Source organism: Acinonyx jubatus, chromosome A1 (genome assembly GCF_027475565.1).
Source record: "Acinonyx jubatus isolate Ajub_Pintada_27869175 chromosome A1, VMU_Ajub_asm_v1.0, whole genome shotgun sequence".
In the NCBI taxonomy this organism is placed as follows: Eukaryota; Metazoa; Chordata; class Mammalia; order Carnivora; family Felidae; genus Acinonyx; species Acinonyx jubatus.
The window spans coordinates 102,911,232-102,933,159 of NC_069380.1; the positions used below are offsets into that span (position 1 = coordinate 102,911,232).

Consider the following 21,928-nt stretch of genomic DNA (forward strand, 5'->3'; position numbering starts at 1 on the left):
TTATTTATCTTCCCCTGTACTACTGTTTTTAAAATCCAGAAGTATTATTTCCATGCTTGTTCTTGCCAAACATTCTTCTTTCCAAAAGGAAAAGGATCAGTATTTGGTTATTTTCTGTGTCACTGTAACTTTAAGTGTTACTAAGATAAATATATAAATAACCTGTTAAAGAAGCCAAATTTTTTTTTTTTTTTTTTTTGGTACCAACCTGTTGGGGGTACCTAAAAAACAGTGAAAGTGCGATCTCCATTGTTTCAACATTTATTCAATTTTTATAACACGGTGTGGTTCCACATAAAGAATGGTGTTTATAAAAGCATATTCCATTTGTGTATTGGAGTTTGGGCTGAAGTTTTGGAAGAAAAATAGCTTTTCCTAGCTGCTTTGATTTGTTGTGTCAAAGGCTTTGGTCATAATCTCTCCCAGTGTCTGCTTTCCTTGGCTGCCCTTTCTTCTGCCCCTCAGCTTTGTCAAATTCAGCTGATATTCTTTCCTGTTTAAATGAACGATAAAAAGATGATTGAGGGGGAAAAAATGCCATAGGTATAACCCTCACAAAATGTTTTTGTTTTCTCTCCCCAAAATAAAGTCCTAACTCTGTTCTAATAACTCAAGCCCAAGAAAGAGATAAAGTAGCAAAGGACATTTCTTTTGCAGTTCATCCTTCTTTTATATACTTCTCTTAAAAAAGAGGGATTGTGGCATTCTAAACAGCACTTCATAGTGGTGACAGGAGTGTTAAGTGGGCCAAGCAAGACTAGAAATCTGGACTGTAAACTCCTAGCCTAGAAGTCAGCCCAGGCAGTGCTAAGTTCCAGTTACACAAAGCAAAATGATTCAAGTCCATGCGGCCGCTGGTAAGTCTTTACATCTTTGCATTCCCAGTAGTCTACTCAGTTGAGGAGAGTGTTTTAATAGATTGAGAAAGCCTGTTATCTGTTAAGATGAATTCTGTTAACTTCAAACTCTTCAGACGCTGGGGAAAATAATTTTATAGACAATAAACATAACCACCTTGGAGTGGAAGGCCCCAAACAGCCACACCTTCATTTGGAACAGCTAGTTTCACAAATTCATTTCAGTTCAACAAATCCAGGAACGCCTACTGTTGGTTCCATCGTGGTGGGGAATACAGGAATGAGGGTTCAGAGGACATTGCTGGGCGCTGTGGCTACATTAAACTCGAACAAGATACTACTATAAAAAGTTTGGCCTATAACTGAATCTTCTCCACAGTTAAGGACGTTTGCCCGTTCAACAGTCTTTGGTAAGTTTTTCTTGGTTTATGGAGATTTTTGTTTGTATTTCCCTGTAAAATGGTCACTTCCAGCCCTGCTGAAGTCACTTCTGAATCACTCAAAGACTTGAGACACTCTATTTCCTGAGCTTTAAACTCTTGTTTTGGTACCAGAAGAAGAGTAATTTTAAGACGGAGGTAGATACATTATCAGTGTTATATATATATTGTGATCACTCATATTTGAAATCATTTGGGTAGGAAAATTTTGACGCTTAGGCACCCAGTCTTCTTTGTTCTGAACTTTGTAACTTAGATTAATTATGACAAAGTTCAGACTCGTTGGAATCTGGATGTCCTGATGGGCGTTTTCTTCTTGGAGTATTAGAATGGCTTGCTCTTGGGGCGCCTCGGTGGCTCAGCCACTTAAGCATCCGACTTTGGCTCTCGTCATGATCTCACGGTTCATGAGTTCGAGCCCCACGTCGGGCTCTGTGCTGACAGCATGGAGCCTGCTTCAGATCCTCTGTCTGCACCCACCTGCCCACTCGCATGTGCGCTCTCTCTCTGTCTCTCTCTCTCTGTCAAAAATGAATATTTAAAAAAAAGAAGAATGGCTTGCTCTTGCCACATAGTCCTCATCACCTACAACCTGGCCTCCTAGTTAATAATAGCTGGCATTTATTGAGAATGCTTGCTGTGTGACAGGCATTGTGCTCAACATTTTGCATTCATTTTCATACACAATGAGACAGATGCTGTCGTTATCCACTCGACACATAAGAACATGGAAGGTCTGAGAAGTTAAGCACCTAGGTAGAGACACAGCTAAATTCAAGTCCAGAGCCTGCACTCTAACACTAGAGCCTGAACTTGAACACTTCTCTACTCTAGAATCTGTGATGGCCCGCATGACCTCGTCTCCTCTGCCAGGAATTTAAGGACATTGGAGTACATGTAGATCATGTCAACTTCATTCCTAATACTACGAGCATGACTATCTTTTCCATCCAAACAATCACAGTAACTAGCTGCTCCAGACTTAAGAGGTGATGATGCAGAAGAATAAGGAACAGGTGTGCCAAAGGGACTGCTGAAGGAAGTTACCTACATTCTTTCCCTCTCATCTCTATTCCTTTGCTCAAGCAGTCCCCTCTTTTCTTTTTCTCAATATACCTGTACAAATCAACTCACGATTTCCTTCCTTTAAAGTCCTTCCTTATCACTGGCCATACTTACCTCTTGTTTCTCCATGTTCCCCTTGCATGTCTGTGATCAACCCCATAGATTTTAGCTGCTGCTGTTATTGCTGTTGATGAACGGTGAACATTTATTGAGCATTTATTATGTACAAAGTACTATTTCAAGCTGTTAACAGTTACTAGCTCACACACTAGTCCCATATATATTAGTGAACCTTAAATAGATTGCAAACTCTGATCACATTTTTTTCTTCCTGAATTTCTCAGGGGGCCCAGCGAATAATCACTTTCGATAACCATCTGTTAGTGAGCTAGGGAGGCTGAGACGCCATTCCCCCTAATTAAGGTGTATAATATACTTATAACTGAGGTTCAGCTTAACTATCTCAGGGGAAATTTTACTCTGTTAAAGTTGTTTAATCAAATTTTCTATCAGTAGCAGTTAGAATTTTTAGGTGCATTGACTTGCCTGAGAGCTGGGAGTTACTCATCTTTGTGTTAGCAGTAAGGCTGCAGATTTACTCATCACCAAAATGCATATTTGATTTAAAAATACCCCCTTTCTGGGGCGCATGGGAGGGTCAGTTGGTTAAGCATCTTCAGCTCAGGTCATGGTCTTGTGGTTCATGGGTTCGAGCCCCGCATTGGGCTCTGCGCTGACAGTATGGAGCCTGCTTAGTCTTCTCTTTTTTACCCTCCCCCTGCCCCTCCCCTGCTCACGCTCTCTCTCTCTCTCTCTCTCTTGCTCACTCAAAATAAATACATAAACTTAAAAAAATAAAAATAAACCAATAAATAAAAATAGCCCCCTTCTTACCAAGAACTGGTAATTTAGCTGCATATTTCCTTTTGAGACCCTACTTTCCTCCCTTTGAGTACTTTTTTCATTCTGAATGTTATGTTCCCAATATATAGACATTTCTAACCTAATGTTTTTCACACACATTTTCTGAGATACACTTTTATTTCTTAAAGTCTCTTGTGGATCTGATTTATTAATGGGCTAAGTTATTTTTTCTTTCTTTCTTTCTTTCTTTCTTTCTTTCTTTCTTTCTTTCTTTCAATGTTTATATCAGGGAGAGAGAGACAGAACACGAACAGGAGAGGGGCAGAGAGAGAGGGAGACATAGAAACCGAAGCAGGCTCCAGGCTCTGAGTTGTCAGCACACAGTCCAACCCGGGCTCACACTCACCGCGAGATCATGACGCGAGCCAAAGTAGGACACAACCGACTAAGCCACCTAGGCTCCCCTTAATGGCTAAGTTACTTTCAAGGAGTTACAAAAACTGTCTAAAATGACTGATACATTTCTGAGCAAAAGTTTTCTTGATTCATATTTCAAATAATAAATTACATGACCCGTAACATATTTGTAATGCAATCTTAATTTTTAAAAATTTTTTAATGTTTATTTATTTTTGAGAGAAAGAGAGCATGAGGAGGAGAGGGACCAGAGAGAGAGGGAGACACAGAATGGGAAGCAGGCTCCAGGCTCTGAGCTGTCAGCACAGAACCTGACATGGGCTCCAACCCACAAACAGTGAGATCATGACCTGAGCCGAAGTTGGATGCCTAACTGTGCCAATTTTTTTTTAATATTTACTTATTTTGGGGGGAAAGAGAGTGAGCTGGAGAGGGGCAGAGAGAGAGGCAGACACAGAATCTGAAGTAGACTTCAGGCTCTGAGCTGTCAGCATAGAACCCGACGCAAGGCTCAAATTCAAAAACTTCGAGATCATGATCTGAGCTGAAGTCAGACGCTTAACCAACTGAGCCACCCAGGTACCCCCACAGTTTTTTTAAAATTCTCATTTCCAGGTCACCAGTTCTGGTAATTGGTAATTCTGGTTATCTGGTATACTTTTTATATGAACTTTGGAATAGGAAGAAAGAATTATGACATTAGAAACTATTAAAATGTTATTAAAGTGAAACAGTTGAGTTTGAAAAGACGAAGAAAAATGAAACAGTGTTCTTGTCTAAAATGTTTTTGAAAAAGGAATTTAGTGAATCAAATCTGTCCTATGGCTAAAGGTTGCTATCAGAAATTGCTGATCTATCGAGGCAGTTCGTAAAGATGTTAAGAATTCAGGCTCTAGGGGCACCTGACTGGGTCACTTGGTGGAGCGTGCAAGTCTTGATCTTGGGGTCATGAGTTCGAGCCCCGTGTTAGTGTAGAGATTACTTACATTTTTAAAAATTAAAAAAAGGGGCGCCTGGGTGGCTCAGTCGGTTAAGCGGCCGACTTCAGCTCAGGTCACGATCTCGCGGTCCGTGAGTTCGAGCCCCGCATCGGGCTCTGGGCTGATGGCTCAGAGCCTGGAGCCTGCTTCCCATTCTGTGTCTCCCTCTCTCTCTGCTCCTCCCCCGTTCATGCTCTGTCTCTCTCTCTGTCTCAAAAATAAATAAACGTTAAAAAAAAATTTTTTTTTTTTAAATTAAAAAAAGAAAGAAAGAAAGAATGCATGTTCTAGGAAAGTAGGATTTGAAATCTGACTTCTCTGTCTCCTGGAAGTGTGACCCTGGCCAGTTACTGAATGCCTCTAAGCCACCCCTTCCTCATCTGTAAATGGGAATACTTAAGTCACTGCTTCATAGATGCTTGCTATCAACTATAAATGAGAAGTGTAAGAAATTCACTTCACCCAGTGTCTGATGTTGTTAGCTCTCGATAACCATAGCTGTATCAATCTTTCCCACTGAGCGTCTGGAACATGCTGTGGCGTTGGGTGGGGGTGGGTGGGAGGATTACATAAAAGATAATTAGTCAAAATTCAACAGCCCTAACTCTGACAGTAGCAAGCCCAAGGGTTCTATTTTTTTTTTTTTTTTTTTTAATGTTTACTTTTGAGAGAGAGTGCGAGTGAGTGAGCTAGCAGAGGAGGGGCACAGAGAGAGGGAGACAGAATCCCAAGCAGGCTCCATGCTATCAGCGCAAAGCCCGGTGAGGGGCTGGAACTCACAAACCATGTGAGATCATGACCTAAACCGAAGTTAGACACTCAACGGACTGAGCCACCCAGGCGCCTCTTCCCCAGTATTCTGTTAAAAGTGAGCCTCTCTTCAGCAGCTAGACCTCAAAGACACGTGGGGCAATACTTCCATGAAACCAACATGGCACCTTGGTTTTTACTTTATGTTAAAAACCTCTCCTACGAGAACTACTTAGTGACTTACCAGCTTATTTAAATATTGCTTACTGCTTTGGTGTTTTCCCATCTATTGTTCAGTACTTTTATCTACAAGCCATTGATTTTCGAAATCCTGCTTCCTGGCATTGAGCTTTTATCTCGTGGCTCATCTTTACATTGTTCATTGTTTTCCAATTGTTAAACTCTAAAAGAGCTCTCCTTCACCATCTTTCTAACTCTGTTAACGCTCAGTTCTAGGCGTCTCACGTTTTCAAAGGTCCTTGAGAGAGACTCTTCCAGAGCCATATCAGTGACTGTTCTTAAAGGAAACGGTGGGAGGGAGCCTGGGTGGCTCATTGGTTGAGTGTCCGAATCTTGATTTCAGCTCAGGTCATGATCCCAGGGTTGTGGGTTTGAGCCCTGCGTCGGGCTCTGCATTGAGCCGAAGATTCTGTATCTCACTCTGCCCCTCTCCCCTGTTCACAAGCTCAGTCTCTAAAATAATTTAAAAAAAAATTTTTTTAAAGGAAAGAAGGGGCTTTATCTAAACTTAAATTTAATTATTTACCCCTAGAAGAGAAGCAAAAGCAACCTAACTGTATTCTCAAAGATAAACTGGTTTGTATGTTATCATCAGTCACTCTGTGTGCCAGATTCCCACATTCTTAATGGGACATGATGTCTCAAGCGGCAGATTATTCTCAACAGGGTTCTTGAGATATATTTTCCAGGTGATAAAATGTACCCATTTCCACCTGTATACCTCAGTAACTTTACTGAGTGGTGCACCATTGTCATACCTGGTTTTCCAACATTTTCCCACACCCCACCCCAAAGATTACCTGCACCCATTTATGTTTAATCCCCATTCCCACCTTGCCCCAGGTAACCATTTGTCTACTTTCTGTTTCTATAAACTTGCCTTTTCTGGGCATTTCATATAAGTGGAATCATATAATCCGTGGTCTTTTGTATCTGCCTTCTTTCAATTAGCCTTGGGTTTTTGAGGTCCATTTGTAAAGTACCGTATGTCATTAGCTGAGTCATTTTTGTCACTGAATAGTATTCAGTGATACTATGTGAATATTCCACATTTTGGCCATCTGTTGGCTTGTTCAGGAACATTTAGTTGGTCTCCAGTTGTTGGTTATTATGAATAATGCTATGAATATTTGTATGCAAGTCTTTGTGTGGACATATGCTCTCACTTCTTATATACGTAGAGGTGGAATTTCTGAGTCATATGGTCAATCTGTGTTCAACTTTTTGAAGAACTGGAAAAATTTCTCAAAGCAGCCATACTATGTTCTGTTTCTACCGGCAATGCATGAGGGCGTATCATATAGCTTTAAGAGAAATCCTTTCACAATCTGGGAAAACAAGACTGTAAGCGCTTTAAATTTTTTTTTTAATTTTTTTTTTTTTTTTTTTTGAGAGAGAGAGAGAGACTGTGCGAGCCAGGGAGGGGCAGAGAGAGAGGGGGTGGGGGAAGGGAGACACAGAATCCAAAGCAGGCTCCAGGCTCTGAGCTGACAGCACAGGGCCCGACACAGGGCTTGAGTCACAAACTATGAGATCATGACCTGAGCCAAAGTCGGACACTTAACTGACTGAGCCACCCAGGCATCCCAAGACTTAAGCACTTTAAACGCAGATCAGTACCTTACACTTCAGAAGATAGTAGGTGACATTCATACTTAGGATTTTGAAAACTCCCCCAAAGTGCAGTGTTATCAAAGATGTGAACAGATGTGACAGTGCTAACAAAGATAACTCAGGCTGGCATACTTGGGTACATTTTTTGCAACCTCTTAAAATTTTGCTGGTGACATTTATCACTTTTTTTTTTTTATGACAGAGTAATACAAAGAAGAGCCTAAGAAATTGGACCATAATCTCTCCCCTATCTGTGTTGACATAGTTTAAAGCAATATGCGTATAAGGCTAGAAAAATAGTGTAGCCTCTGTTCAAGATGAAAAGCGAGAGCCTTCTTCCTGCCTTCCACGTTACATTTCCTTGTCTCAAGGGTAACCGCTTGCTGAGGTTTTTGTTGTGTCCTCATGCTGTTGTCATTTAAGGCCAGAATCCAGCTTTTTGTAGGTTTGGTTTGTTTTAGAATATGCATCTCCCAATATGCATGTAAAAAGGTTGGCCTTGGTGAAATGAAGTGCTTTGTGAGTGTGATCATACAGTATTTGGACTGCATACGGTAGGAGAGTTCGGTGAATGGCAAACAGTATTCTCAGAGAGCACAGTTTTCTCAAACCTCTTTGCAGAACAGTTACCTACCAATGAAGTGGCTTATTCGGTTTTAGCCCTGAAGGATAAATAACTCCATCAGAACACAACTTTCTTAAATGGATCTTAGCAAAATGGATCCATGGTATTAGAGGAACTGTTACCTGACTAAGACATCCTCAAGTTACGTATTCAGTTTCTTTTTTAAAATTTTTTAACGTTTATTTATTTTTGAAGGAGAGGGAGAGACAGAGCATGAGTGGGGGGAGGGGCAGAGAGAGAGGGAGACATGGAATCCGAAACAGGCTCCAGGTTCTGAGCTGTCAGCACAGAACCCGACGCGGGGCTCGAACTCATGAACAACAGAATCATGATCTGAGCCGAAGTCAGATGCTTAACTGACTGAACCACCCAGGCGCCCTTGATTCAGTTTCTTATTTCTTCTGTTCCCCTCTCCTGAATGGATGATGCTAGACAGGCCCCTGATCAGATAAGGTAGCAGTATTTGGTCATATTAGCAGATAGGTATATTGGCCACCTCATCTGGTCAGGGGCCTATCTAGGACCAAATGAACATGAACACGCCAACACAGGTCACAGTAGTGATGAGACGTGTTTAAAAAAGAAGAGATCCAAGTGGAGAAGTGGAAATTTGAAGGTGGAGAAAATGAGTAAGGAGATGGGGAGAAAAGAGAAAAAAGAAAAAACTGAGGAGAGATACCGAGTTACCTTGAAAAAGGAAAGAGAAAATGTTAATTTGCCATTAATGTGTGTGTCTCCCCCTTGCATCCTGGCCGCTTTCTCTCCTCTTTTTTCCAGATACTGTTCTGTGTCATGTTGGTGAAATCTCCGGCACCGACATGGGTAACTGACATGCCTCTTCTCCACTCATGGAGATGCTGGTCTGTGTATAAATATTGGTGTGTGTTTTTTTAAGTCCATATATATCAGGTTTGTGTTTATATCCATATTTGTTGCCTTCTAGATTTTTCAAATGATGTCTTCCATCTTGTGTGGTGATTTAAAAAATGTGAAGAACCTCGGGACGCCTGGGTGGCTCAGTCGGTTGGGCGGCCGACTTTGGCTCAGGTCATGATCTCGTGGTCCGTGAGTTCGAGCCCCGCGTCAGGCTCTGTGCTGACAGCTCAGAGCCTGGAGCCTGTTTCAGATTCTGCGTCTCCCTCTCTCTGACCCTCCCCCGTTCATGCTTTGTGTCTCTCTGTCTCAAAAATAAATAAACGTTAAAAAAAAAAAATTTTTAAATGTGAAGAACCTTAGAAACGGGCTAATTTTTGTCTTTTATTGTTAATACTGAGGATTATCATCTGAAAACAATGATCTTGTGATCCTCCAAGTTACTTTGAAATCCCTAGTGTGTAGTCCTAAGCGTGTTTTGTGAATTAAGTTCCTGTATATCAGCAAGGATGAAAAACTAATTCATCATGATGGCTTTCATTATCGCTGTATTGTTTCTGTAATTCACTGGAAAACAGCACCTCATTTGATCCTAACAACTTAAATATGGTGCTGGCTGTGTTACATAACATATAGTGTGGTCTTCTGAGAGCCCACAGGAACTATCAAGAATATTTTCCTTTCCGGGGCATCTGGGTGGCTCAGTTGGTTAAGCTTCTGACTCATGATCTCACGTTCGTCAGTTTGAGCACCACGTCCAGCTCTGTGCTGACAGCTCAAAGCCTGGAGCCTGCTTCAGATTCTGTGTCTCCCTCTCTCACTGCCCCTCCCCTGCTCAAGCTCTGCCTCTCTCTCTCAAAAACAAACATTAAAAAAAAAAACTTAAAGAATATTTTCCTTTCTTGTCATAATAAAATTCTGTAGTGTATGCGGTCGGACTAGTTTGACATCAAATTGGTAGATTTCTACGCTGGTCCTTGTTTTGATGCAAATCTTTGCTAAAAATTTCACAAGCAGTCACAGGCCCTTGGCTGAAATCAGATACTAAAATCACAAAACATCAGACCTTTCATCAGTACCTGAGAGGAGCTAATAGTAAATGGCCTATGAGCTAGGAGAAACGCGATTATTGAACAGCTGATAATGACCAGAGAGATTTGCTCATGTTGTCAACTGACATTGAGTAAGTAGTTCTGTGTGTTGAACACCAGCCTGAGTGTCATGGCAGTCACCAAGCTGAAGAACACAAGGCCTTTGCCCATAAGGAAAGTAAGAGTAGAGAACAGCAATATTTTGAAGTTTGATCTTTTTTCAGAGAAGCTTCAGAAAATGTATCAAAGCTTACATGAGGTGAGGTGATACCATTATTATGTGCTAGACAGCATTTAGAGTGCTTTCACATATATGACACAGGTACAGTTGTCATCACATTCTATGCATAACAGAGACACAGCCACTTGCCCAAGATCATAACAGCTGTTGAAGCCAAAATTCCAATGTGCAGTCTAATCTGAACCAGCCCCCTAAAATAATGACACAACCTCACTAGATTTGGGATGAGGAAAGATACAGAAGGCGCAGTGTCTCCCGTTAAGTGTCTGTGCATCCCTGAGTAGATCTCTTAATTTTTTTTTTTTTTAATGTTTATTTTTAAGAGAGAGAGACACAGAAACAGTCTGCAAGCAGGGGAGGGACAGAGAGAGGGAGACACAGAATCCACAGCAGGCTCCAGGCTCTGAGCTGTCAGCACAGAGCCCGACATGGGGCTCAAACCCATGAACCGTAAGATCATGACCTGAGACAAAGTCTGACGCTTAACCGACAGAGCCACCCAGGCACCCCAGATCTCTTAATTTTAATAGGTTTGTTTTCTCAACTGTGAATCCAAGATTCATTTTCATTCAACAATTCTAACATTCAAAGGATTTCTGATGTTATGTAGAGGATAGGAAAGAGGGAGCACCTCTAGCTCTCTGTTGAGCATGGAGACTTCCTCTGTGTATTGTCAGACACAGGTACCCCTCTCTGGCTCCTTCTGCATTCATCTGGACTCAGACCTGGCCACAGGGAACTTTATCATTGCATTTGCAGCTTTACAATGTGATTTGCATGGCAGTCATTCATAAATTCCAGGTTTTGTTTATTTATTAAACATTTTTTAAAGTTTATTTATTTTTAGAGACAAAAAGCACACGCATGCATGCCCGGGGAGGGGCCGAGAGAGAGGGAAAGAATCCCAGGCAAGGCTCTGTGCTGTCAGCCCAGAGTCCGACGCTGGTCTCCATCTCATGAACCGCAAGATCATGACCTTAGTTGAGATCAGAAGTGGGACACTTAACCGACTGAGTCACTCAGGCACCCCCCCCCCCACACACACACACACCAGTTTTTAAAACCATGGTTGGATTCTTCTTTGCATAAGCACAGAATGTTTCTATAAAGTGATGTGACTGCTTTGTTTTAAAAACATGGGAATGTTGTCTCTTTAAAAGTAGTCACCAAAGGAACCCAAGAACTTTTCCAAAAATGCTGCAATTGCACAAAATCTTTTTGAAACTCTTCTTGCAGAGTTACTTTCAAAGCCTGGAGCCCATTCTTTGAATAGTCATAAGGTTGGCAAATCCTCATCCTTTGAGAATGAATTCAATTTCTGGAAATACCCTAAACCCAAATGTGGTGAATTAGGTGGATAAGAATAATTTAAAATACCTTTAAAGCATTCTTCGATAGGATCATTTTTGATCCCAAAACAGGATGTGACTCTAAAATAATAAGACTGAGTTTCTAGTGACACAAACCAGTTTATACTTTCAAATTCAGGTCATTACTTTGCAACCTTTGCATGAAAACAGTAAAATGTTACAATTATTTTTCCATCCTAAAATCATTTTTCAGTGTTTGTAATGTGCCCAGGCAGGTTTGGGCCAAATCCTAAGCATTAAAAAGTACATTGAGTATGCACATGTAACATGCAATATCTTCTCATTGAAGTGTATTCCCTATGTTTTAGGGAAAACAATTTTTTAAAAACTTGCCCTGAGTTCAGACGGTGAAGTAAGTGAGGTTCAGCAGTCAATATCTTGTATTATCTTCTCCTTCATTACACGTTAAAGGAATTTGTATGCCAGTTACATTTTTTAGGCCCTCTCCCAATATCACCGCTTTATACCAGATGGACTTTTTTCACATATGCAAGATGTCGCTCCTGACTTTTCCACCTGATGGCTGTCAGTTGTCAGCATGTAGCTTTCCCTTTTGGTTCAAATGGATTTATTTGTTCACATTGGATTTCCCAGTTTTGGGTCCAAATGGATTTATTAGCATAGCACTTTTATCTGAGATCTGATTTTAATGCTATGTGTTTGATAATTTGTATGTGCTATGCCTCTGCTCTTCCATAATCCCCTGGAATTCAACAAGCCATTTCCCCACTGCTTACTCTCTGCACATGTGTGCAGTGCCCTTAGGAGTCTGGGGAGAAGAGAGTGGGGTATGGGTGCACACACACAATTAATACCATGCGATAAAAATTCCACAGTGGTTATCAATTTCCCATGGGAACAGAGATGTAGGCAATTTGTTTTCCTTGAAGGGAGCTGAGGTAAGAGGTGATACTTGAAGTGAGGGTGAGGGGCAGGAAAGAATTTGGCCTCAGCAGAAGGTTGAAAATTATCCCAGGCATTAGGAAGGACAAGGATAGGTTGCTTGAGAGTTCATAATCGCATTTTTGATCAGTATGTAAAGGTCTCCTGTGGCTAGCATGGTGCGGGCTGGGGGAACTAGGAAGAACACAGTGGGGGAAGAGTTGGAGCCCCCATTTAGGACGCTCTTCTTCCTTTGTTCTCTTTCTTCACTTCCGGATTTGGCTCTGCTGTGGATTCTTTGGAACTTTAGGGAATTCATTCACCCTGGATTTCACTTTTCTCCTATGTAAAGAAAGAGGGCTGAACGACCTGATTTTTTAGATTCCTTCCAACCTGAAGAGTAAGAGTCTTTGAAGAAAAACTGCCCTACTTCTTTGCACTCTTCTGTAGCTTTTGTGTAAAGAATTCTATCAGAATGAACAAACCAAGGAAAGCCTTTTGAATGTGAATAGAATCCTTGCTCTCTCCCTTGGTTTTGGCTTCTCTTATTTTTTGCTTTTCCTTCCCTAGGTAAACATATAACTGGTTAAGGCAGGGTTGCCATTGGAACATACCTAAACCATTCTCTTACAAGTTTATAGATACTTATCAGCATTCATGTAGCATTCAGACCTCTCTGCTTTGCCCTTTGGCAGCGGCTGACAGGGTCACAATGCCTTCTGGACCAGTCATAGTAGACATACCTAATCAATGGGGCGCCTGGGTGGCTCAGTTGGTTAAGCATCCGACTTCGGCTCATGTCAGGATCTCGCGGTCCGTGAGTTCGAGCCCCGTGTCGGGCTCTGTGCTGACAGCTCAGAGCCTGGAGCCTGTTTCAGATTCTGTGTCTCCCTCTCTCTGACCCTGCCCCGTTCATGCTCTGTCTCTGTCTCAAAAATAAGTAAACGTTAAAAAAAATTAAAAAAAAAAAAAAAAGAAAATGTATTTTGGGGTGCCTGGGTGGCTCAGTCGGTTAAGCATCCGACTTCGGCTCAGGTCATGATCTCACAGTCTGTGAGTTCGAGTCCGACGTCCGGCTCTGTGCTGACAGCTCAGAGCCTGGAGCCTGCTTCGGATTCTGTGTCTCCTTCTCTTTCTGCCCCTCCCCCACTCATGCTCTGTCTCTCTCAAAAACAAACATTTTAAAAATTTTTTAAAAAACAACAACAAAGAAATGTATTTTGTCTTTGTCCTTAATTCCTGGCACAGAGCTCCTAAAATTAGTATTTCCTGAGTGATGGTGGAGTATCTTTTGTTACTCAAAATAAGACCCTTTTGATCACACCTGAGTTTATGCTAAAAACGTGTTTTAGGGTAGGGCCTTTAGATGGAGTGAGGGTGGGGCTGATCAACAAAATGGCCAAGTGAGAATAGGATAGGAGCTTACAACCCTACCCTTAGCCTCCTAGGAGGTGAAGGGGGCTTGAGATTAGGCACTGTAAAAACTCTTGAACCGGAGTTGGTGATCTTTCAGATTAGTGTACCCATCGAGGTACAGAGGGATTTAATGCACCCAGTGAACACAGGGGAGCCGCACTTGCACCCATACCTTGCCTTAGGCATCGCTTCCATCTGATTGTTCCTGAATTGTTTTCTTGATAATAAACTCAGAAGTGAAGTATTTCCTTGAGTTCTGTAAGCCATTCTAGCAAATTATCGAACCTGATGAGGGGGTCATGAGAACCCCTAATTTACAGCCACTCGGCCTGGGGCTTAGAGCTGGCATCTTGAAGTGGGGGCAGTCTTCAGGACTGATCCCTTAACCTGTAGAGTGTATGCTAACTCCAGGTAATTTGTGTCCAGATTGGATTGTTGGATCCCCAGCTGGTGTCTGGAGAATCAGAGAATTGATGGTGGTTGTCAGAAAACCCTAGAAGGTCAGAGCCAGGCGGCAGATTTAGGAAATGTCAGCATATAGGTGATAGTTAAAATCATGAGGGTGGATGGAATCTTCCAATGGAAAGAAGAGTCCCAAAGAGAGAACCTAGGAATGATTTTATGTTGGAATGAAGGTCAGAAGAGGCCACAAAGGTGATGGAGAGTCAATGGCACAGCAGAAAACAAAACAATAATGAAATGAAACAAAATGGAATCGAGTCATGAAAAAACAATCCAAGGACTGAGACTCTCAAGAGATAGCAGGGGCAGGCACTACCAAGAGCAGCATTAAGAGAACTCCTGAAGGGCCCGTGGCACCTAGCAATACAGAGATCACCAGCGAACTCTGCCAGAGAAATTTTAGTGGAGCATTGGAAATGGAGGCCGGACTGTAGTGAATTGAGTTAATGAGAAATGAAGAGGGAGACACAGCATGGATAGGCTGTAGCTTCAAGAGACTCCCCTGAGAATTGAAGGAAAGGGAGGGAGGAAACTAGAGGAAGTGAGGTCAATGGAAGGTTTTGATTGGGGGTTTTCAACGTTTATTTATTTTTGGGACAGAGAGAGACAGAGCATGAACGGGGGAGGGGCAGAGAGAGAGGGAGACACAGAATCGGAAACAGGCTCCAGGCTCCGAGCCATCAGCCCAGAGCCCTACGCGGGGCTCGAACTCCCGGACCGCAAGATCGTGACCTGGCTGAAGTCGGACGCTCAACCGACTGCGCCACCCAGGCGCCCCATTGATTGGGGGTTTTAAATGAGAGAGCTTTGTGAGACTGTACATAAACTCTGAGCAAGCCAGCAGGGAGGGGAAAGATGACGTACCACAGATATGGACTACCCGATGGCACAAGCCCAGCGGTGTGGGAGAATGGGCTTGCACGTCAGTATGAGGGAGCCCTTGTCTCCGGAAACTGGAGAAGTACACGGATGCGACAGATGCACACCACACAGCGTGGTGGGTCAGGGGAACACACGGGGCTACGTTCCTCTGAATGCTTCCAGATTTCCGTTTTCGTAGCTGAGTTGTGACATGGCCGCTTTCATCCAGAGGGATGAGTTGTGTTTGGCTTGGGCCTTGGAACGGGACAGGAGGGATGTCCACTGGCTGCTGAGTGTCCAATGACAGCAGCACCAGTCCACAATAAGGGCTCATTTCCGCCCTTCTACAGTGGTCACCACCCAGGAATTAGGAGGTTAAAAGGGCTGGCTGGTTTTGAGCCCATCTTGGGATGTTGATGCTGGCAGAAGGTCTGGCATGGCTAGAAAGGCCATCAGACATGGAGGTGGTCTGAGCTGCTTCAGGAGATAAGCCAGAAGGGATTGATCAGCCAGGGAGAACATAGACTATCAAAGACAGTTATCTGTGTCTGAGGCTGAAAAGCACGTATGGCAGGACTGGTGAGGGTTGAGAACGGGAATGAGAGAAGACTTCAGGCAGACAGCAGGAGAGAGGATTTCCGTAGGGAGCCGTCTGAGCAGTCAGTGATCTAATGCAGTTAGTGCCAAGTGGTTGGATGCCGTTCACGTGGACACTCAAGGAGCCAGGTTTCAAAGTTCTCAAGAAAGGGAAGTGGTCCTTCTGTTGGAGGATGAAGGCAATAAGGACCATGAGAGGCAGCTGTCAAGACTAACCCCCGGGAGGTTGGACTTCCTGTATGCTGAGTATAGGTGAAAACTGATGTCCCTTTTTAACCTCAAACAGAAACAGAGAGTAGTCAATAGATTGATCATCAGGAAATATTTTAAAATCCATTGCCTTTCACATCGACTGTAACAAATTTAGAAAACAAATCGGAGGAAAATGTACAGACAAGCAACAAGAAATATGAAGGAGCCAGAAAAAAAGTTTAAGAGGAGTTAAAACAGTACACCTACTATAGAAGACAACTTAATGGAGAGGTTTACCTCTTTAAAAGGAAAGGAAAACTTAACATTATAAGGATTGTTGTGTTCCTTAAATTTTAAGTTCAAACAGAATTTGAGCGACTCTCTCCCCACAGTAGAGAATGATTCTAAAATCCCTCTGAAAGAATAAGCATTTAAGAAGGTCTGGACTAGTGGTGCCTGGGTGGCTCAGTCAGTTAAGCATCCAACTTTTTTTTTTTAATTTTTTTTTAAAAGTGTTTGATTTATTTTTGAAAGAGAGAGATGGGGGGGGGGGGCAGGGACAGAAGATTCAAAGCAGGCTGTGTGTTGAGAGGAGGAAGGCCAATGCGGGGCTTGAACTCAGGAACTGGAAGATCACGATCTGAGCCAAAGTCGGACACTCAACCAACCAAGCCACCCAGGCGCCCCAAGCATCTAACTCTTAATCTCACCTTAGGTTTTGATCTTGGAGTTGTGTGTTCAAGCCACACACTGGGCTCCTTGCTGGGTGTGAAGCCTACTTAAAAAAAAAAAAAAAGAAAGAAAAGAAAAGAATGTCCAGATAAACGTAAATGATAGACTTGTGGCTTGTTGTGTTGGATTCTCATGTTGTAAGTTTTAACTTGAGCACATCAAACCCTGTTAACTCTTAACCTCATTGCCAACTACCTTCTTTAACTGAATATTTACAGTACTCTTAATTTTGAAACAAACTCAGTCAAAACTATCTAAAATGTATTTTCCAGGGGTGCCTGGGTGGCTCAGTCGGTTAAGCATACGACTTCAGCTCAGGTCATGATCTCACAGTTCATGACTTCGAGCCCCATGTCGGGTTCTGTGCCGTCAGCTCAGAGCTTGGAGCCTGCTTGAGATTCTGTGTCTCCTTCTCTCTCTGCCCCTCCCCCGCTCGTGCTTGCTCTCACTCTCTCTCTCTCTCTCAAACATAAACATGAAAAACAATTAAAATAATCATAAACGTACTTTCCAAGATGTATTCACATTTATGCGTTATAAAACTTAGAAATTTTCCTGTGCACCTTGTGCTAAAAATTCCTCCCTAATCATTTACTTGAAATTCGCTCTTGTTTAAGACATTGAGCATAACTAGTGTCTTGAAATCCAACCTTATCCCTATGCTTCCTTCTCTTTTTAATGTTTACTTATTTTTGAGAGAGACAGCAAGAGACAGAGTGCAAGCAGGGGAGGGGCAGAGAGAGAGAGAGGGAGACACAATCTGAAGCAGGCTCCAGGCTCTGAGCTATCAACACAGAGCCTAATGCAGGGCTCAAACCCATGAACCATGAGATCATGACCTGAGCCGAGGTCAGACACCCAACCGACTGAACCACCCAGGAGCCCGTTGTCTTTTTCAAAGAAGTTTCAAACACATTAACATCTGTGATTATGAGAGGCTACCTGTAGTAACCTTGACAATGATAGATCATAGCAAAAAATAAAACAAAAATCACGAGTAATTGTGTCTCCCAAAGAAAATTCAAACCATGGTTAGTGTTTAGACTCTGGATAGTGCATTTAACTAATACGGGAACTTCATTCCTGAGGTAGCATAACATATCATCAATGGGGATTATTTTTCAGAAGTACTAGTTTATGCTGATAAATTGACCCCTCTTTCCCATCTCACACTATAAGATCACTGGGTGAAAGAAACAAAAGTAATCCATTTGCTTCTCGCTTGGCCTTGTAATCTTTGGCTTGGCTTATATTCACGTCAGTAGTTCTAAGATTTTAGTGGGCATAAGACTTAAGTCTTGGGGCACCTGATTGGCTCAGTTGGAAGAGCATGCATCTCCTGATCTGGGTTTGTGAGTTGGAGCCCCACAATGAGTGTAGAGATTACTTTAAAAATCCTTTAAAAAAAAAAAAAAAAAAGACTTAAGTCTTAAAAGGATGTGAAGTAGGGTTAAGAACATTCACTGTTGGAGCACCTGGATGGCTCATTCAGTTGAGCGTTGACTTTGGGTCAGGTCACGATCTCGAGGTTCGTGAGTTTGAGCCCTGCCTCGGGCTCTTTGCTAACAGCCTCGCTCCCCTACCCCCACCCACCCCCACTCCTTGCACGCGTACGCGCTCGTTCTCTCTCTCTCTCTGTCTCTCTCTCTCGAAAATAAATAAACATTAAAAAAAAGGGGGACTGGGTGGCTCAGTTTGCTGAGCGTCTGACTTCAACTCAGGTCATGATCTTGTGATTCATGAGTTAGAGCCCCTCATCAGGCTCTGTGCTGACAGCTCAGAGCCTGGAGCCTGCTTCAGATTGTGTCTCCCTGTCTCTCTGCCCCTACCCTGCTCATGCTCTGGCTCTCTCTGTCTCCCAAAAATGAATAAACTCAAAAAAAAAAAAAAAAAAAAAAAAAACCTCAGTTTTACAACTCCCCAGCATCTCCCAGGTGGTTCTAACGTATAAGGTGCTTACACCCCACTTTGGGAACCACTAATTTATGGAGTTCGCAGACAGATTTTACTAGAAACCATATGGCTCAAGCACCCCTAAAATGACCTGTCACAGAGAGTCCTTCAGCCTTATTTGTATTCTGTGTTCTGGTTTTGCTAAATATTGTTTCATTCTGAGCATTCTAGTCTTAGGCCAGGCTCCCATTAGTTAGTAAGAAAGTCGGGCCCTCCCGGCAAAAGCTTGAGGCCACATAGCCTGCTCACACCCTTTCACATCTTTCTCCTCTATCTCCAGAGATAGCCTTTATCTGGTCACCTGCTGCTGTGCCTCTGTAAAACCAGCTTTCTCTGAGGCGTTGGTGGGAAGATGCCACCAGAGACTTCACGTGTTGGTGGTATTATGTTCGAAACAGTAAAAGAGAGAGATGCCTTCCTCTCCCCTCCCCAATTCAGTCCTACCTTGTCAGAGATTACTCTAAAGCAGTATAGGGGGGCATAATGGAGTGGGGCTAGAAGAGCAAGCAGGGATGGTGGTGAGGGGATTCAGGGATACAGCAAAAGATGGGCCCTTCGCATTGTCTCTCATGATTGAGCCAACTACACCATGCAGGTAGCTGCCTTTAAAACAAGCTTGCCTTCAGCTGAGAAAAGACATTTCCTCAGCACTCTCTGTAAGGTAACCTGACAGTTTGGTATAAGAAGCTGTTGAAGGAGAGGGTAGAAATTATTGTTACATAAAAGCTCTTTTTTCATGAGCAGGATTCTAGAGGTTTTTGTTGTAAGAATGGGCAGGAACTTCTCGCAAAGGGCGAGGGGGGCAGTTATCATTTGTGGCATATATTTATGCTTGACAGTGTCTGAGAATCCAATACTTTAGGGAGATAGCTGATCTTTGCACCAAGAATGCCATATTTTGTTTCAAACCCACATGCTACTTGCTTTTCAGATGGGTACTTTCCATCACTTTACTGTGCCCAGGAGGGCTGACCTAACCCTGCAAATTCTCAGAAGCCAGTGAGCACATCTGTGGGAAAGCCCAGACAACCTCGAATACCAGCACAGCCCAAGGCCTCACTGACAAATAGTACTGATGGGCCAGAGGAAATGGGTGGTTGTGCTATCACACCACCACGTGTGTCTGCCATGCGTAAGGTTTCTCTCAAGAATATCCCTTGGGTATTGAAAGGCAAGAGTTGGGAGGGGGTAGAGAGGAGCAGGTGCTACATGAGTTGCAGGCGAGATACGTGTGTGGCACTACCATCCCACCTACCGTCATGGCAGCTCATCCCGTTAGATCCGTTCTGTTCACAATGAGAACCAGCTTCTTGTTGACCCATGTAACTTGCAAATCTCTCTTCCTTCATCCCCAAGAAGACCTCATTCGGCCCAGGTGTTGAGATTAGGTTCTCTTTCTGTTTCTTCTCCCCATTGTAGCCAAAGCAGCTAGGCCCCCAAGAGAAGACACTCCAGCACTTGGAGATATCAAAGGGTTACCTCCAATTGCCAAGCTGGTGCCAGCCATGTGGACTAGTGCAGGGAACATGAACCTTCCCAAATCCCATACTAGATATTCCCGATATCCAGCACGTGCCTAGAGATGATTTCGTCCACTCAAAGCCTAAGTACTGGAGAGGGGGAAAATAATTTTCCCTCTACTCTCCCAAGTTCTTAGCCAAGACTCCTATAATAAAAGGCAGATTAGCAAGCGAGGAATGTTATTAACATGTTGACCTTATGTGTATGTGGGAGATAGCCAGGAAGAAGTGAGTAACTCAGAGAGGTGGCTGTAGAATTCAGTATGAAATACCATCTTTATAGGGAAAGGGGAGGGAAGAGATGGGCCTCTCAGGGGACACTTAATGATTTTTAGGAAAGAAGAAGAATAGGCAGGAGGTATGATAATTTATGACAGTTTGTCTGGGTGGGTGTGGTGTGAGCTTCTAGTCTGCTCTTTTGTGATGAGTCAATCCTTCATAGTTGATGCAACTCTCCTGAGTTCCTTCTGGAGGATCCATCTTTAGGTGGGGAAAGGGAGTTCAGAGTAAGCCTCTCCTACTCGTCCGTAATAGTATGTGATGCTAATACCTTCCCCGAACAAGAGCTAGATTTCACATATTTTCTAAATCAGTTATTATTGTTAATCTTTTTGGGGTTTGGTATCGGTATTGTGTTTATCCTTTTTTTTAATTCGACATCTAGCCTCCTACTGCACTAGTTACAGATGCAGTGATAATATGGGGATTTGCTTCAAAATGAATGGGAGTTGGGAGGAGAGGGTGGGATACAGATGAACCGCGATTGGCCAAGAGGAGATAATTCTTTTGTCTACTTTGTATATATCATAAAACTTTTCTAATAAGTAGTTGGAAGTTTTTTCTAATAATTTATGAAAATGAGTGGGAGGTTTTAATTACCCAGTCAGTTATGATGTAAGTTAAATATTAATCCCCAAAAGTAGGCCGGCCTGAGTTTTTCCAATGAGATCTATGACTGATCTTCAAACGCTGTCACTATTCTTTTTATAAACATCACCTACCTCCATTGGTCAAATAAAAAGTGCATGCACTACCCTAAGCTCCCTTACCCCAAATTTTTTAAAATGGGGGGAAAAAAAAGAATTTCTAAATTCCAGTGTGGTATGACAGAGAGCAGCTCTGGAACAGAGGCCGTGGGAGCAAGGACCTGGTGTGGGGGAGGCAAGAAAGCCAGGCTGTCATTAAGACACTGAAATATCATAACATCCCTTATGAAGGTGCCACTCCCAGAAACCATGCATTGGGCTGCTCTTAGGAAGCCACAAGATGATGGAATAGATTACTCTCCTTGAGCCTTATCCATTTCAGAGGTGTAAAACGAAGGAAGGCAATCCTGTTTTCTTCCAGCTTCTGGGCATCTACACTATCTAAGTATTGCCCTTTAGACTCTTAAAAAAACAAAACCAACTAAGGTGTGATGGCTCCTCCCAGCAGCAGTGATGAGCTCATATGGGCTTAGTAAAGCTCTACCTTTCACCCAGTTTCCTGGGAAGAAACCATAAAGTTTCCTCAATGGAAATGTTCCTTCTTGACCCACAGTATTTGCTGTATCATTTTGTCAGATCTTTGCCTGGAAGAATTAGAAGGGCAGGCCACTGCCTCACCAAAACTACCCCTGGCCAGTTTCATCTAAGTCTGCCACAAGGATATCCAACCCAGTAGGAAACTTCTCTGGTCTTTCTCACGCCAGGCTTTGTAAGTCCAGGAATCCCAAGTGAAGGGCGTCCCTTCATGTTGCTATTTTTGCTGTCTGGTGTAGCCACAAAGGGCTCTGGACTAGAAATCAGAATGCCTGGCGTCTGGTGCTGATTTGATGAACCTAAGTAGAAATGAGTGGAGCACTTTCCCCCTAGAGTCACAGAGACCCTGGATCCTGCCCCCCAGAG

At 42.9% G+C, this 21,928-nt stretch overlaps 1 protein-coding gene across 3 annotated transcripts in view; it reads left to right on the plus strand.

The window, feature by feature from the left end:
* GRAMD2B (GRAM domain containing 2B) overlaps positions 1-21,928 on the plus strand; it is a 126,914-nt gene that overhangs the window by 55,064 nt on the left and 49,922 nt on the right. The window lies entirely within an intron of this gene.